Source organism: Pan troglodytes, chromosome 22 (assembly GCF_028858775.2).
Source record: "Pan troglodytes isolate AG18354 chromosome 22, NHGRI_mPanTro3-v2.0_pri, whole genome shotgun sequence".
NCBI lineage: Eukaryota > Metazoa > Chordata > Mammalia > Primates > Hominidae > Pan > Pan troglodytes.
The window spans coordinates 6,553,047-6,570,461 of record NC_072420.2 but is presented as its reverse complement, the minus strand read 5'-3'; the positions used below and the strand labels follow the sequence as shown (position 1 = coordinate 6,570,461).

Sequence of the window (17,415 nt, the reverse complement as noted above, 5' to 3'; positions counted from 1 at the left end):
TGCACTCCAGCCTGGGTGACAGAGTGAGGCTCTGTCTCAAAAAAATAAAAATTGTCTGGGCGCGGTGGCTCACACCTGTAATCGCAGCACTTTGGGAAGCTGAGGCAGGCAGATCACGTCAGGATATCGAGACCATCCGGGCTAACACTGTGAAACGCCATCTCTACTAAAAATACAAAAAATTAGCCGGGCGTGGTAGCGGGTGCCTGTAGTTCCAGCTACTCCGGAGGTTGAGGCAGGAGAATGGTGTGAACCTGGGAGGTGGAGCTTGCAGTGAGCCAAGATTGCACCACTGGACTCCAGCCTGGGTGACAGAGCGAGACTCTGTCTCAAAAAAATAAAATAAAATAAAACTAAGGTGTGGTTAACATACAAAAATTACACATATTTAATATATACCTTGTGTGTGTGTGTGTTTGTGTGTGTGTGTGTGTGTGTGTGTGTGTGTGTGTGTTATGGAGGTTTTACTCTTGTTGCCCAGGCTGGAGTGCAGTGACACGATCTCAGCTAACTGCAACCTCCGCCTCCCAGGTTCAAGCAGTTCTCCTGCCTCAGCCTCCTGAGTAGCTGGGATCACAGGCCTGCGCCCCCACGCCCGGCTAATTTTTGTATTTTTTTAGTAGAGACAGGGTTTCACCATGTTGGCCAGGCTGGTCTCGAACGCCTGACCTCAGATGATCCACCTGCCTCGGCCTCCCAAAGTGCTGGGATTACAGGCGTGTGACACCGAATATATACATCTTAATGAGTATAGAGATAAATATTCGCCCCAGGACTCATCACAACCAATAATGCCGTAAACTTGACCATCACCCCCCATATATTTCTCATTCTCACCCTTTTTAAAAAATGAGACCGGGAGTGGTGGCTCACGCCTGTAATCCCAGCACTTTGGGAGGCCAAGGCAGGTGGATCATGAGGTCAGGAGATCAAGACCATCCTGGCTAACACAGTGAAACCCCGTTTCTACTAAAAATACAGAAAATTAGCCAGGGGTGATGGCGGGCACCTGTAGTCCCAGCTACTCAGGAGACTGAGGCAGGATAATGGTGTGAACTCAGGAGGCAGAGCTTGCAGTGAGCCGAGATCGTGCCACTGCACTCCAGCCTGGGCAACAGAGTGTGACTCCGTCTCAAAAAAGAAAAAAATGAGATGACCATTTCACCTAAAATATACCCTCTTAAGTATTTTTTTAAGTGTACAATACAGGACGGCCATGCATCAGAGATATATGTGGGTTTGGTTCCAGACCACTGCAATAAAGTGAGTTATACAATTTCTTTTGGTTTTCCAGTGCATGTAAAAGTATGTTTATACTGTGCTGTATAAAGTGTGCAATAGCATATGTCTACAAAGTGTTCACACTTTAATTTACAAATACTTTATTGTTAACAAGTGCTAACAGTCATCTGAGCCTTCAGAAAGCTGCAATCTTTTTTTGTGTGCGTGACAGGGTTTTACTCTGTGACTCAGGCTGGAGTAATTGCAGCCTCAACCTCATGCTCAATGAAACCCCCACCTCAGACTCCTGACTAGCTGGAACTACAGATGCATGCCACCATGTCCAGCTAATTTTTGTATTTTTTTTTTTTTTGTAGAGATGGGGTTTTGCCATGTTGCCTTGACTTCCTGGGCTCAAGCAATCTACCCACCTTGGCCTCCCAAGGTGTTGGGATGACAGGTGTGAGCCACTGCACCTGGTCAAGTTTCAGTCTCCTTGCTGATGGAGGGTCTTGCCTTAATGTAAGGTGGTGGTTGCTTTGCGTTGGGGTGGCTGTGGCAATTTCTTAAAATAAGACACCATTGAAGTTTGCTGTGTCAATTGACTCTCCCTTTCACAAAAGAATTATCTGTAGCATACGATGTTGTTTGATAGCTTTTTACCCACAGTAGAACTTTCAAAATTGGATTCAATCCTGTCAAACCTTCGTACAGCTGTACCAACTAAGTTTATGTATTATTGTAAATCATTGGGTTCAATCCTGTCAAGCCCTCCTTCTGCTGTACCAACTAAGTTTATTCTAAATCTGTTGTCATCTCAACATTGTTTACACTGTCTTCACCACGAGTAGATTTCATCTCAAGAAACCACTTTCTTTGCTCATCCGTGGAAGCAGCTCATCCTTGGAAGCAACTCATCCACTCACGTTTTCTCCGGAGGCTGCTGCATTCTCGCCAGATCTTCAGGCTCTGTCTCTGATTCTAGTGCTATTGTTATTTCCACCATATCTGCAGTTACCTCCTCCACAGAAGTCTTGAACCCCTGTGTCATCTGTTAGGGTTGGAATAATCTTCCCAACTTCTCTCTCTCTCTCTTTTTTTTTTTTTTTTGAGATGAAGTCTTGCCTGGGCTGGAGTGCAGTGATGCGATCTCAGCTCACTGCAACCTCCACCTCCCAGATTCAAGCAATTCTGCCTCAGCCTCCCAAGTGTTTGGGATTACAGTCACCCCCGACCAGGCCCAGCTAATTTTTTGTGTGTTTTTAGTACAGACAGGATTTCACTGTGTTGGCCAGGCTGGTCTCAAATTCCTGACCTCGTGATCCACGTGCCTTGGCCTCCCAACATGCTGGGATTACAAGTGTGAGCCACCACGCCCGGCCCCAACTTCTCCTAATGTTTCTATTTTGATCTTATTTTTAAAATCATGAATGTTCTCAATGGCATCTAGAATGGTAAATCCTTTCCAGTAGGTTTTCAATTATTTTGCCCAGATCAATCAAAGGAATCACTTTCTAGAGAAGTTATAGCTTTATGAAATATATTTTTTAAGTGATAAGACTTGAAATTTGAAATTATTCTTTGATCCAAGGGCACCAGAATGAATGTTGGGTTAGTAGGCATGAAAACAATATTCAGCTCTTTATACATCTCTGTAAAAGCCCTTGAGTACCAGGGGCATTGTCAGTGAGCGGTAATACTTTGAAAGGAATCTTATTTCTTGAGCAGTAGGTGTCAACAGTGGGCTTAAGATATTCAGTAAACCATATTTGTAAACCAATAGTCTGTCATCCAGGCTTTGTTCCCATTTGTAGAGTACAGACAGAGCTGTGTTTTATCATAATTCTTCAGGGCCCTTGGATTTTCAGAATAGTAAATCATCATTGGTTTCAAGTTAACATCACCAACTGCATTAGCCCTTAACAAAAGAGTCAGCATGTCCTTTGAAGCCTTAAAGCCAGGCATCAACTCCTCTCTAGCTGGGAACATCCTAGATGGCATCTCCTTCTAGGAGAAGGCTGTTTTGTCTCCATTGTAAATCTATTTAGTGTAGCCATCTTCATCAGTTATCTTCTAGATAGCTTTCTGCGGCTTTTCCATCAGTACTTGCTGCTTTATCTTGCGCTTTTATGTTATGGAGATGACTTTTTTCCTTAAACCTCAAGAAACAAGCTCTTCTGCCTTCAGACTTTCCTTCTGCAGCTGCCTCACCTCTCTAAGTCTTCATAGAATTGAAGAGAGGCCGGGTGCGGTGGCTGTCACACCTGTAATCCTAGCACTTTGGGAGGCCGAGGAGGGCAGATCACCTGAGGTCGGGAGTTCGACACCAGTCTGACCAACGTGGAGAAACCCCGTCTCTACTAAAAATACAAAAAATTAGCCAGGTGTGGTGGCGCATGCCTGTAATCCCAGCTACTCGGGATGCTGAGGCAGGAGAATGGCTTGAACTTGGGAGGCAGAGGTTGCGATGAGCCAAGATCACGCCATTGCACTCCAGCTTGGGCAAGAAGAATGAAACTCTGTCTCAAAAAAAAAAAGAAAAAAAAGTAAAAAGAGAGTTAGGCTTAGGCTTAATGGAATGTTTTTTGTTTTTTTTCATCTTCTATCTAGACCAATTAAACTTTCTTCATAACAGCAGCAAGATTGTTTAGCTTTTTATCATTCATGTGTTCACTGGAGTAGTACTTTAAATTTCTTTCCAGAACACTTCGTTTGCATTCACAACTTGGCTAAGTGTTTGTTGCATGAGGTCTAGCTACTGGCCTGTCTTGCTTACAGCATGCCTTCCTCACTAAGCTTAATTATTTCTTCCTTTTGGTTTAAAGTGACAGACATGCAACTCTTCTTTCATGAACATATAGAGGCTATTGTAGGGTTATTAATTGGCCACATTTTAATATTAATAAAAAGAAGCCTGAGAAAAAGAGAAAGAGAAATGGCCCGTTGGTTGGGCAGTCAGAACAAACGCATTTGTCAATTGTTTGCTGTCTTATCCTGGTGTGATTTGTGGTTCCCAAAACAATGACAATAGTAGCATTAAAGATCACTGAATACAGATCACCACAACAGATTCAATAATAAAAATCTTAAAATACTGTGAGAATGACCAAAATGTGACACAGAGACGTGAAGTGAGCACGTGCTGTAGGAACAATGGTGCCAGTGAGACGTGCTTATTGCAGGATGGCCACAAACCTTCAATATGTAAAACACATGGTCACAAAACACAATAAAGCAAAGTGCAGTGAAACAAGATGTGTCTGTCTTTTGATAGACTCTGACAATCTCTACCTTTGAATTGGTACATTCATACCATTAACATTCAAAGTGATTATTGATATCATTGGATTAATATCTACTATATTTGTTACTGTTTTCTATTCATTCTCCTCAGTCTTCATTCTTATGTCTACCACTCTTTTTCTGCCTTTTGCAGTTTTCATTGATGATTTTAGATGACTACATTTTCCCTGTCTTTCTTAGCATGTACTTCTCTCTTTAAAACTTTTTTTAACTAGTTGCCACAGAATTTGCAATATATATTTACAACCAATTCAAGTCCACTTTCAAATAACTATCCCACAAATAAGACTACCTGCTTAACAAACAAAACGCCTAATTCCTCAGTAACATTTACAACCAATTCAAGTCCACTTTCAGATAACACTATCCCACTTCACGGGTGACTACCTGCTTAACAAAGAAAACACCTGATTCCTCCCTCCCATCCTTCCATTGCATTCCTTTTATTATTGTTCCTTATTTCACTTGTGTATAAGCATGCATAATCTATCTGTGTGTATTTATTATTATCTACAAACTTATTGGTCAGATCAATTATGAATAAATACATGTTTTTATTGTACCACAATGCCTCCCTCCCATCCTTCCATTCCATTCCTTGTATTAGTGTTACTCATTTAACTTGTGTATAAGCATACATAATCTATCTGTGTGTATTTGTTATTGTCTATGAACTTCTTGGTCAGATCAATTAAGAATAAATACATAGGTTTTTATTGTACCACAGTTCTTTCTTTAATGCTCTTTTAAAAATAATGTTGATCCAGGTTTCAGTTATATATCTTTTGTTTCCCTAAAGAATTTCATTTAACATTTCTTGCAAGACAGGTCTCCTGGCAACAAGTTTCTTGAATTTTTATTTTTCTGAGGAAGGCCTTAATTCTCCTTCACTTTTGAAGGGTGTTTCAGTGGGTACAGAAACTTAGGTTGGTGGGTTTTTTTCTGTCAACATTTTGAATTTTTCATTTCACTGTCTTCTTGCTTTCACAGTTTCTGCAATGTTGAATGCAGTTCTTATCTTTGTGTCTCTGTAGGTAAGGTGTTTTCTGCCCCACCTCTGGTTTCTTTCAGAGTTTTCCTTTATCTTTTATTTCATATAGTTTGAAAATTATATGTCCAAGTGTAGGTTGTTGGCATTTATTCTGCCTGGTGTTCTCGGAGCTTCCTGGATCTTTGGTTTGGTATCTGACATTAATACTGAAAGTTCTCAGACATGGCTGTTGCAGAACTTTCTTCTATTTCTTCTCCTCCTGGTCTTCTCATTACTCTGTTTCACCTTTTGTAGTTGTCCCACAGTCTTGAATATCATCTTCTGTTCTTTTCAGTGTTTCTTTTCTTTAGTTTTCGAAGTTTCTGATGATAAATCCTCAAGCTCAGAGATTTTTACTCAGCTGAGTCCAGTCTACTAATAAGCTATCAGAGGTATTCTTCAGTTATTTACCACGTTTTTCATCACTACATTATGTTGAAGGTTCTTACGATGTCTGTCTTTCTGATTACATTACCCATCTACATTTGAATACTGTCTACTTCATTCATTAGGCCCTTAGCATATTCTCCAGAGGTTTAAAAAAAAATTCTAAAATCATATCTTTGTCTGCTTCTGAAGCTTGCTCTGTTGACACAAATTGTATTTTTTTCTTTTTTTGGATTTTAGTATGCCTTGCAATTTCTTCCCTTTATTCTCATGCATGAAGCACCCACTAAAAGTGACTGCTGTTAGTATAGCTTCAGTAATGCGGTGATGAGGTGACAGGGCAGGTGATGCTCTCTTAGTCTCTTTAGGCTACTATAACAAAATACTTCAGACTGAGTAATTCATAAACAACAGAGATTATTGCTCACAGATCTGGAGGCTGGAAAGTCCAAGACTAAAGGGCCAGGATATTTGGTGTTTGGTGAAGGTCAAACATTCAGACACTCGCAACGACTATAGCGACAGCAGCAGTCTTCAGGAATCCTATGTGAGGGACAAACACTCAGAAGCCAGCTGGAGTGTTCTAGAATCCTATGTGAGGGCCAAACATTCAGACCCCAGCAGTAGTGTTGTGGAATCCTATGTGAGGGACAAACTTTCAAACCCTTGTAGCAGTGTTCTGGAATGCTATGTGAGGGACAAACATTCAGACCACGGGAGCAGTGTTCTGGAATTCTATGTGAAGGACAAACATTAAGACTCTCATAGCAGTGTCCTGGAATCATATGTGAGGGACAACCATTCAGACACCAGCAGAAGTGTTCTGGAATCCTAGGTGTGGGAAAAACATTCAGAACCTAGTAGCAGTGTTCTGGAATCCTATGTGAGGGACATACATTCAGACCACGGCAGCAGTGTTCTGGAATGGTATGTGAAGGACAAACATTCAGACCCTTGTAGCAGTGTTCCAGAATTCTATGTGAGGGACAAACATTCAGACCACAGCAGCAGTGTTCTGGAATCCTATATGACGGACCAACATGCAGACCCTTGCAACAGTGTTCTGGAATACTAGGTGAGGGAAAAATATTCACACCCTTGTAGCAGTGTTCTGGAATTCGATGTGACTGACAAATATTCAGACTCCAGCAGCAGTGTTCTGTAATCCTATGTGAGGGACAAACATTCAGACCCCAAGAGCAGTGTTCTGAAATCCTATGTTAAGGGAAACATTGAGACCCCAGCATGAATGTTCTGGAATCCTATGCGAGGGACAAACATTCAGACCACAGCAGGAGTGTTCTGGAATCCTATGTGAGGAACAAACATTCAGACCACAGCAGGAGTGTTCTGGAATCCTATATGAGGTATAAGCATTCAGACCCTCATAGCAGTGTTCTGGAATCCTATGTGAGGGAGAAGCATTCAGAGCACAGCAGGAGTGCTCTGGAATCCTATGTTAGGGACAAACATTCAGAACCTCGTAACATTGTGCTGGAAACCTATGTGAGGGACAGACATTTAGACCCTCGCAGCAGTGTTCTGGAATCCCATGTGAGGGTCAAACATTCAGATCCTCGCAGCAGTGTTCTGGAATTCTATGTGAGTGACAACCATTCAGACTCCAGCAGCAGTGTTCTGTATTCCTATGTGAAGGACAAACATTCAGAATCCAGGAGCAGTGTTTTGAAATCATATGTTAAGGGCAAACATACAGACCCTAGCATCAATATTCTAGAATCATATGTGAGGGACATACATTCAGACCCTCGCAGCAGTGTTCTGGAATCCTAGATGCGGGACAAACATTCAGACCCCAGCAGCAGGCTTCTGGAATCCTATGTGGGGGACAAACATTCAGACAATGGCAGCAGTGTTCTGGAATCCTATGTGAGGCACAAACACTCAGAGCCTTGTAGCAGTGTTCTGGAATCCTATGTGAGTGAGTGTGCCTGGAGCCTACCCAACCTGACGCCCCCAAAGCCCTCACAGGGTCTGACCTCCCAGCATGCACCTGCCTCTCCCTGAACCCCAGCTGCCCACCCTGCCTGTTCCCCGGCCTCCTCCATCCTGTGCAGCCCATAGACTGTGACCATCTCTCCAGCCACTCTGGCCCTTCCTTTACCTTTGTCCTGTCAGAATCTCTGAGCAGGATCTCCCAGGTCCATCGAAACACGGGCTTTGTCCACTTTTGACTAGGCCCTTGGGCATCACTGGGCTATCCCAGCTGTCCACAGGGCCTTCAATAATGCACATTGCACCTGGCTTATCCAAGCAGTGCTCAGCAGCCCACATTGACCAGGTCCCTGCTGACCAGACCCCGCACATCAGGTCCTCCCTGATGACACCCTCACTGATTAGACCCTCATGACCAGGCCCCACTAACAAGGCCCCCACTGCCAGGCACACAATGACAAGGACTCCACTGACCAGGACCTTACTGACAAGGCCTCACTGACAAGGCCTCACGGACTAAGTCCTTACTGACAAGTCCTCACTGACTAGGTCATTATTGACAAGGCCTCACTGATCAGGTTCCACTGATCATGACCTCATTCCCTGGCCCCAAAGATGAGGCCCCACTGACCAGGCCTCCAGGGAACAGGTTGCCACTGATCAGGCCCCTAATAATGAGGCCTTATGTCACCAGATGCCCCTGACTGGGACCCTAGTGAGTAGACCCCACTGAACCGGCACCAAATGCTGAGATCCCCGCTGACCAGGTCACCCTGTAGACCGGTGCTACAAAAGTCACCATTGACCAAGTCCTCTCTGACCAGGACACTACAGATTAGGTCCCGCCGACAAGGCTGCCCTGACCAGGGCCCCACTGACAAGGGCCTCACTGATGAGGACACGCCCACCAGGGTCTGCTGACTAAGTCCCATGTGCCCAGTCCTCCACTGAATAGCACCCCTTGACCTGGTCACCAGTGCCCCAGCCCATGCTGACCAGACCAGCACTAAGCCCCAGCTGACCAGGTCTCCACTGATCAAGCCCCACAGCCCAGGTTTGCACTGACCAGACACCAAACAACTGGCAGCCAATAGGTCCCCACTCACCAAAACCCCCACTACTAGACCCCACTAATGAGACCCTCTCTAAGCAGACCCCTGCTGACCACGATCCCACTAAATAGTCCTCACTGACCTAGGTCCACTGACCAGGCCCACACTGATCAGGCCCCTCCTAACCACACCGGAAATCCAAGCGGCAATGACATGTTTCATATGGCAGAAGTTGGAACAAGACAGAGAGAGGAAAGAGGTTCCACAGCCTTTTAAACTACTAGATCTCATGAGAACTCACTCACTATCAGGAGGATGGCATTAAGGGCTTGGTGCTTTGCCATTTGTGAAGGATCCACTTCCACACCTTTATGATTAAAGCTTTTTCCACCTAGGCCCCGACTCTAACATTAGGGAGTGTACTTTTCACATGAGTTTTGGAAGGGGCATAGAGAAAAACCGTATTATTCTGTCCCTGACCCCACAAATCTCATGTCCTTCTCACATTGCAAGATACAGTCATGCCTTGCCAGCAGTCTCCCAAAGTCTTAACTCATTTCAGCATTAACTCAAAGTTACAAAGTCCAAAGTCTCATCTGGGTCAAGGCTATATTCTCTTTTGCCTACGAGTCTCTGAAATAAAAAGCAAGTTCACTGCGTCTAAGGTACAATGATGGTACAGGCATTGTGTAAGCTTTCCATATCCAAAAGAGAGACATTTTCCAGAAAGCTTCTTATTTTTATCTGAGACCCCCTCAGCCTGGCCTTCACTGTCCATGTTTTTGTCAGCTTTCTTGTCACAGCCATTTAACCAGTCTCTAAGATGATCCAAAAATGTTCTCATCTGTCTGTCTTCTTTGGAGCCCTCCAAACTCTTCCAACCTCTACCCATTACCCAGTTCCGAAGTTGCTTCCACATTTTCAGGTATCTTTATAGCAATGCTCCAGTCCTCATTTGCTATTTTTGGTAAGATTTATTTTGAAAAAGAGGTTTAATTGGCTCATGGCTCTGCAGAGTGGACAGGAAGCTTAGTGCTTCTGCTTCTGGGGGGCCTCAGAAATCTTTCAATCATTGTGCAAGGTAATGAAAGAGTGAATTGTCTCACATGGCAAGAGGAAATCACGGAGAGTAGGGAGTGATATAGAGTTTTCAGTGGCCAGATCTCACGAGAAGTCACTCATGATTGTGAGGATAGTACCAAGGGGATGGTGCTGAACCACTCATGGGAAATTTGCCTGCATGATTCAATCACCTTATACCAGGATCCACCTCCAACATTAGGAAGCATAACTCAACATGAGATTTGGTGGGGACACATATTCGAATTGCCTCATCAGTCTTTGAGTATAAAGACATCCATAGCAGGCTTTATCCAGCCAGCTTCTTTGGGACTCTTTATAGGGTTTTGGATCTATAGGATATCCTAAAAATATTCCTACTTCAAAAGGCAATAAAGTAAGTGGTATTATCATTCTTCAAAAAGTTATAATGGTAGTGTAGGCATTCATAGTATGATTTAGTTCATTTGCTACTGTTTCTATTCTATCACCATATTAACACTTTCCTACACAATTCTATATTCAGCTGGGTTTCAGTTGAGCACAAAGTCATCCTTGTACTACCACCGATAGCTGGCACCAGCTCTTTGATACTGTTATCATTCTGCTGTAGAAAGTACCCGTGAACTGGAAAAAGTCCACAATCGAATAGCTAGTCATTCAACACTATCAAATTTTAGGTGACTTTTTGAAAAAATAGTATCTCTTGTTGCAAGAAATGCTCCATCTGTGATTTCAAGTCTCTCACTTGAGTGAATTGGATGGAAGTGGTGAATTTCAGCCAAAGTGGCCAAAGAAATCCTGTTCCTGTGATAACGATGCCATCAGCCTCTGTACCTCTGTCTTCCCTTCTGCCACATGTTGTCTGTTCTCCGTGACTTTGGTAAGAGCTTCCTTGTGTATGTGGATGATGTCCAGAATGTTTGTCTTGTGTCCCTGAGACAGCACTAACAGGTCCATGGCTGGGTCCAGGTCCTTCCTGGACTGATTGGCAAGGAGCTTACTGATGTTCTTGAAGGCATCTCTGGTGAAGTGGATGGCCTAGTCAAGTTCCAAGGCCTGGCTGAGGCTGAAGAAAAACTGGCCACCTTCTGATGCTCTTTCTAAAAGCCTGTCACTGTCATCTGCTTGCTTGTCAACTCATTGGCTGTGAGGTTGAGATGAGTGGCCTGTGTCCATCTTCTTGGGGAAGCACTTGAAGCCATCAGTCTTGCTCTCCCACCCCTAAAGGTTGATGGTCACCACTTGGGGGTGTGCTAAGGGTCAGAAAGAAGCGAGCACTCACTATCTCATCCTTCTCAGCCTTCCTCTTGCACTCTCTCCAGGCTGTCTCTTCAGTGGTGGTGGTATATATCAGAAAGTGATGGAAGATGTGGCACTGTGCCCACACCCAGAAGCTGGCCTTGTGGTTGGCTCATCCACCAGAATGGATGCTCTGGGTGCTCTTTGAGCCAGCTTGGCCTTGCCTAGCATGCACAGGCTCCAGGTACCGACATGTTGCTCTGAGTGAGCTTGTCCTGCCTTGGGCCAAATTCTGTCAGGCCAGGGCCACAAAAGGCTGAGTCCCACGGGTGGTAATCCTGGCTGCTTTCTGCACTTCCACATAAAGACCTCCTGAAGATGGCCTGTGGTCTACCTCTTTGCAACCAAGAAGCCCGCAGTGCCATATGAATCCTCAGGCATGGACTGGAGACCCCGAGGAAGCACACACCCTGCTCCTGAGCCTGCTGCTCATTTTCTCTGTGTGGCTCCATTTGTGTCACAGTTGTTGCACAGACATGTGCATGCTGGGCAAGGCCAAGCTGGCTCAAAAAGCAACCAGCCCCCTCTGCAAGGTTGTGCCAGGAGCCGGTGGACCGGCCACCAACCTCACTCACTGCTGCTCAGGTTACATCAGTTATTCTACCCTAGAGGTAGGGCCCCAGTGCCATATGCTTTTCCTCAGGCCTCTGCTCTATCAGTCATCAGGCGGCAACCACTCAGGCTGTGGGAACCTGGCCATCCCTCCTTCCTTGAGTAGCTGAGGTTGCTGGCTTGTCCGCCTACTACAGGCACAGCCTTGCAGATGTGGCTAGTTGCTCTGAGCCAGCTTGGCCTTGCCTGGCATGCATAGGCCCCAGGTACTGACACTCTGCTCCGAGTCAGCTTGTCCTGCCTTGGGTCAAATTCTAAGTCTGGCCAGGGCCACAGAAGGCCCAGTCCCCTGGGTGCTAATCTTGGCTGCTTTCTGCACTTGAACATAAAGTCCTCCTCAAGACAGCCTGTGTTCTGCCTCTTGGCGACCAAGAAGCCTACAGTGCCATACGAGCCCTGAGGCATGGACTGGAGTCACAAAGGCAGTGCACGCCCCGTTCCTGAGCCTTCTGATCATTTCCTCTATATGGCTCCATTTGTAGCACACTTGTTGCAGTGAGGCTTGTGCATGCCAGGCAAGGCCAAGCTGGCTCAAAGAGCAAGCAGCCACCTCTGCAAGGGTGTGCCAGGAGCAGATGGACCAGCCGCCAACCTCACTCACTGCCAGACGTGGTACATCAGTTCTTCTACCCTAAAGGTGGGGCCAAGAGGCAGACCACAGGCCATCTTGAGGAGGACTTTATGTTCAAGTGCAGAAAGCAGGCAGGATTACCACCCTGGGTACTCGCCCTTCTGTGGCCTGCAGTGCCATATGAGCCATGAGGCATGGACTAGTGCCATCTGCTTTATACAAAAATTAACTTAAGATTGATTAAAGAGTTAAATATGCTACCTGCTTTTCCTCAGGCCTCTGCTCCATCAGGCATCAGGTGGCAGCTACTTATGCTGTTGGAACCTCGCCATCCAGGCTTCCTTGAGCGGGTGAGGTTGCTGACTTGTCCGCCTACTACAGGCACAGCCTTGCAGAGGTGGCTGGTTGCTCTGAGCCAGTTTGGCCTTGCCTGGCGTGCATAGGCCCCAGGTACTGACACTCTTCTCCGAGTCAGCTTGTCCTGCCTTGGGTCAAATTCTAAGTCTGGAGAGGACCACAGAAGGCAGAGTCCCCTGGATGGTAATCCTGAGTACTTTCTGCACTTGAACATAAAGTCCTCCTCAAGACAGCCTGTGGTCTGCAGCTAGGCAACCAAGAAATCCGCAGTGCCATAGGAACCCTGAGGCATTGACTGGAGCCCCAAAGGCAGGGCACACCCTGCTTCTGAGCCTGCTGCTCGTTTCGTCTATGTGGCTCCGTTTGTTGCACAGTTATTACACTGAGGCTTGTGCATGCTGGGCAAATTCCAAGCCACTTAGAATTTGGTCCAAGGCAGAACAAGTTCACTGGGAGCAGCGTGTCGGTACCTGGGGCCTGTGCATGCCAGGCAAGGCCAAGCTGCCTTAAAGAGCAAACAGCCTCCTCTGCAAGGGTGTGCCAGGAGCCGGTGGACCCACCACCATCCTCACTCACTACCGGTCAGGGTACATCAGTTCTTCTACCCTAGAGGTAGGGCCCAACTGCCATCTGCTTTTCCTCAGGCCTCTGCTTGATCAGCCATCAGGCGGTGGCCACTCATGCTGTGGGAACCTGGCCATCCCTGCTTCCTTGTGTAGCTGAGGTTGCTGGCTGCTCCACCTCCTCCAGAAGCACCCTTGCAGTGGTAGCTGGTTGCTCTTTGAGCCAGCTTAGCCTTGCCTAGCATGTACAGGCCCCAGCTACTGACACACTACTCCGAGTGAGCTGGTCCTGCTTTGAGCCAAATTCTAAGTCTGGCCTGGGCCACAGAAGGCCGAGTCCCCTGGGTGGTAAACCTGGCTGCTTTCTGCCCGTGAACATAAAGTCCTCCTCGGCTGGTCTATGGTCTACCTCTTGGCAACCAAGAATCCTGCAGTCCCATACAAGCCCTGAGGCATGGACTGGAGCCCCAAAGGCAGTGCACACCCTGCTTCTGAGCTTGCTGCTCATTTCCTCTGTGTGGCTCCATTTTTAGCACAGTTGTTGCATTGAGGCTTGTGTATGCTGGGCAAGGCCAAGCTGGCTCAAAAAGAAACCAGCCGCGTTTGCAAGGGTGTGCCTGAAGTGGTTGGACTAGCCATCAACGTTGCCCACTCAAGGAAGCAGGGAATGCATGTTTGTACCATGCATTTCACTACAGGTCATTTCCCCTGAGGTTGGTGGCCTAGGTTTTCTTCTAGATTTTTTATGGTTTTAGGTCTTACTTCTAACTCTTTCATCCATCTTACTTAATTTTTGTTTAAGGTGTATGGGTGTGGCCCAGTTTCAGTTTTCTGCATTTGGCTAGCCAGTTTTCCCAACACCATTTATTAAATAGGGTATCCTTTCCCATTGCTTGTTTTTGTCAGGTTTGTCAAAGATCAGATGCTTTTAGATGTGTGGTGTCATTTCTGAGGCCTCTGTTCTATTCCATTGGTCTATAGATCTGATTTGTTACCAGCCCCATGCTGTTTTGGTTACTGTAGCCTTGTAGAATAATTTGAAGTCAGGTACTGTGATGCCTCTAGCTTTGCTGTTTTTGCTTAGGATTGTCTTGGCTATGTGGGCTCTTTTTTGGTTCTATATGAAATTTAAAGTAGTTTTTCTAACTCTGTGAAGAAAGTAATGGTAGCTTGATGGGGACAGCAATGAGTCTATAAATTACTTTGGGTGGTATAGCACTCAGGCACAGAAATGTCCTTGTGTTAGGCAATACCATTCAGGACATAGCCATGGGCAGAATCTTCATCACTAGAACACCAAAAGCAATGGCTGCAAAAACGAAAATTTACAAATGGGATCTAACTAAACTTAAGAGTATCTGCAGCGCAAAGGAAACTATTATCAGAGTGAACAGGCAACCCACAGAATGGGAGAACCTTGTTGCAATCTATCCATCTGACAAAGGGCTAATATGCAGAATCTACAAAGAACAAATTTACAAGAAAAAAAAAACATCCAAAAGTGAGCAAAGGGTATGAACAGACACTTACCAAAGAAGACATTTATACAGCCAACGAACATGTGAAGCAAAGCACATCATCACTGGTCATTAGAGAAATGGAAATCAAAACCACAATGAGATACAATCTCACACCATTTAGAATGCTCATCGTTAAAAAATCAGGAAAGAACAGATGCTAGAGAGGATGTGGAGAAATAGGAAAACTTTCACACAGTTGGTGGGAATATAAATTACTTCAAGCATTGTGGAAGACAGTGTGACAATTCCTCAAGGATCTACAATCAGAAATATCATTTGACCCAGCAATCCCATTACTGGGTATATACCCCCAAAATTATAAATCATTCTAATATAAAGACACATGCACCTGTCTGTTTATTGCGGCACTGTTCACAACAGCAAAGACTTGGAACCAACCCAAATGCCCACCAATGATAGACTGGATAAAGAAAATGTGGCATATATACATCACGAAATACTATGCAGCCATAAAAAGGGATGAATTCATGTCATTTGCTGGGACATGAATGAAGCTGGAAACCATCATTTTCAGCTAACTAACAGAAGAACAGAAAACCAAACACCACATGTTCTCACTCATAACTGGGAGTTGAACAATGGGAACACATGGACACAGGAAGGGGAACATCACACACCAGGGCCTGTCAGGGTGGGGGGCTAGGAGAGGGATGGCATTAGGAGAAATAACTAATGTAGATCATGGGTTGATGGATGCAGCAAGCCACCATGGCATGTGTTGTTCTGCACATGTACCCCAGAACTTAAAGTATAATTAAAAAAAAAGAAATTTGCTTTTAATTAAGCTTTTAATCATAGAACTTGTGAAGAAAATCCTTTTGAATCTTTTATTACCACATCATAGCTGGGACAAACTGCTGACGCTTTAAAAGTAACACAAATATCAAACAGAAAGAACTAGACTTAGGAACCAAACTCAGGTTTCTGTAGTGAACAGGGCAGAATCTTCACATTGGGTCCCCACAGCTACTCCTTCAGTTTAGCCTTGTCTAGCAAAAGGGTGGCCTTGTTATGTAGATGAGACCACTTAAGTAAAAAAAAAAAAAAGTTTTAAAAAGTAATTTCTGCTAACTGGAATGTTTTTTGTTGTTGTTTATTTGTTTGTTTGTTTGCAGCCATAGGAGTTTTAGCCAATTCAGAGGACTTGCTCCCCACAATTTGGAAAATTCCTTTGGATTTGACCAAGTCAGGAAGAGACGGGAGAAAAGTGAAACAACAACAATAAAGCCCCAAGTATAAACAAACAAAAAGAGTTAAGCAAAACAACAAATGCCCAATTCATATGATTACTGAGTGTTCTAATGGTAAGGAGAAACTAAAAGCAGAAATTAGAAGCAGCTGGTGAGTAATCTTAAATTTTAGTCATTAAGGAAAAATTTCAAGACAAAACTCTAATTCAGCTACTTACCTGGAAACAAGGCTCAGGCTGGTGATCGTTCTCTGCCATCTTAGAAGCTGGAAACAACTTACACTCACCTTCCCTGTCAGAAGCAAGATGAAAGTCAGGAAAGGAGGTGCCTGCTCTCCATCACCACAGAAGCAGGAAAACTTGCCTTCCTTGTTGGAAATGAGTAAAACTTCAGAAAAGGGGTTGTACAGCAAAATCAAACTTAGATCTCAACCATATTTTGGGAGATCAGGGACTCTTTGCAGGGGAGAAGCTCCACAACCTCAGCAAATTATCCTGTTGGTTTGGGCAATAAAGATAGCCCAGGTTGGTATCAATCAATAATGAGATTTATCAAAGGTCAGGACCACCTTTGTAATGTCCTTCTCTGTCTTTTTTTATCTTTATTGGTATATACGTTTTGTTGAAACTGGGAGTGTAACACCTGATTTCTTCTGTTTTCCATTTGCTTGAAAGATTTTTCACCATTCCTTCATTTTGAGCCTATGTATGGCACTGCATGTGAGATGGGTTTCTTGGAGACGGCATACTCAAATGGGTCTTGGTTCTTTATCCAGCTTGCCCCCCTGTGTCTTTCAATCGGAGCATTTAGCCCATTTCCATTTAGGGTTAGTAATGGTATGTGTGGATTAGATCCTGTCGTCATGCTGTCGGCTAGTTATTTTGCAGACTTGTGTATGTGGTTGGTTTTTAGCATTACTGGTCTGTGTACTTCAGTGCATTTTTGTAGTGGCTGGTGATGGTCTTTTCTTTCCATATTTAGTGCTTCATTCAGGAGCTCTTGTAAGGTAGATCTGCTGATAATGAATTCTCTCAGCATTTGCTTGTCTGAAAAGGATCTTGTTTCTCCTTCATTTATGATGCTTAATTTTGCTGGACATGAAATTCTGGGTTGAAATTTCTTTTTCTTTTAACCATTTATAATAACACCATGTTATTATATGATATATCTGTCTCTGCCATACTACGTGAAATTTCTTTTCTTTAAGAAGTTGAATATCTTTTCTGGCTTGTAGGGTTTCAGCTGAGAAGTCTGCTAAGTCTGATGGAATT

The 17,415-nt window shown here is 44.6% G+C and overlaps 1 long non-coding RNA gene across 1 annotated transcript in view; it reads left to right on the top strand.

Moving 5' to 3' along the window:
* The window catches only part of LOC134809258 (uncharacterized), a 38,738-nt gene extending 22,234 nt beyond the window's left edge, over positions 1-16,504 (top strand). Inside the window, exon 3 of the long non-coding RNA XR_010154545.1 lies at positions 16,070-16,504. This is a non-coding gene — a long non-coding RNA (uncharacterized LOC134809258). The remainder of the gene's footprint in view (positions 1-16,069) is intronic.
* Positions 16,505-17,415: the final 911 nt, after the last annotated feature.